Raw genomic sequence first — 444 nt, forward strand, 5'->3', positions numbered from 1 at the left:
TAATTAGAATGGCATTGCCGGAAATAATTCAAATTGTTAAAGAAATACTTATTTCCGAATTTAAATCGGCTGAGCAGATTATGTATTTTTTGGTAATGTTATGGAGAACAATTTGAACAGTATCCGAATTTCATATTCATGGTTGTTAATAAATCTTTTAATTAAAATCGAGCATCTACATTTTCCAATTCATCAATGAATGATAGAAACACTACATCAATATTATATCGTTCTTATCATCAGCACTAAAATTATTATGAAAAAAAAAAAAATACAAAGTAAACAAAGGATCGCAGGAAATATTAGTAACCAGATGAATAAATGCATGGGAATAAAAATATAGATAAATCGTTGTAATAAAATGGTGACTATAACGATTAAAAGGCTAAGTGTAAGGGAAGTGATGCAAAGACACTAATAATACTAGTAATAGTAGTAGTAATA

Source organism: Penaeus chinensis, chromosome 38 (assembly GCF_019202785.1).
Source record: "Penaeus chinensis breed Huanghai No. 1 chromosome 38, ASM1920278v2, whole genome shotgun sequence".
Lineage (NCBI taxonomy): Eukaryota > Metazoa > Arthropoda > Malacostraca > Decapoda > Penaeidae > Penaeus > Penaeus chinensis.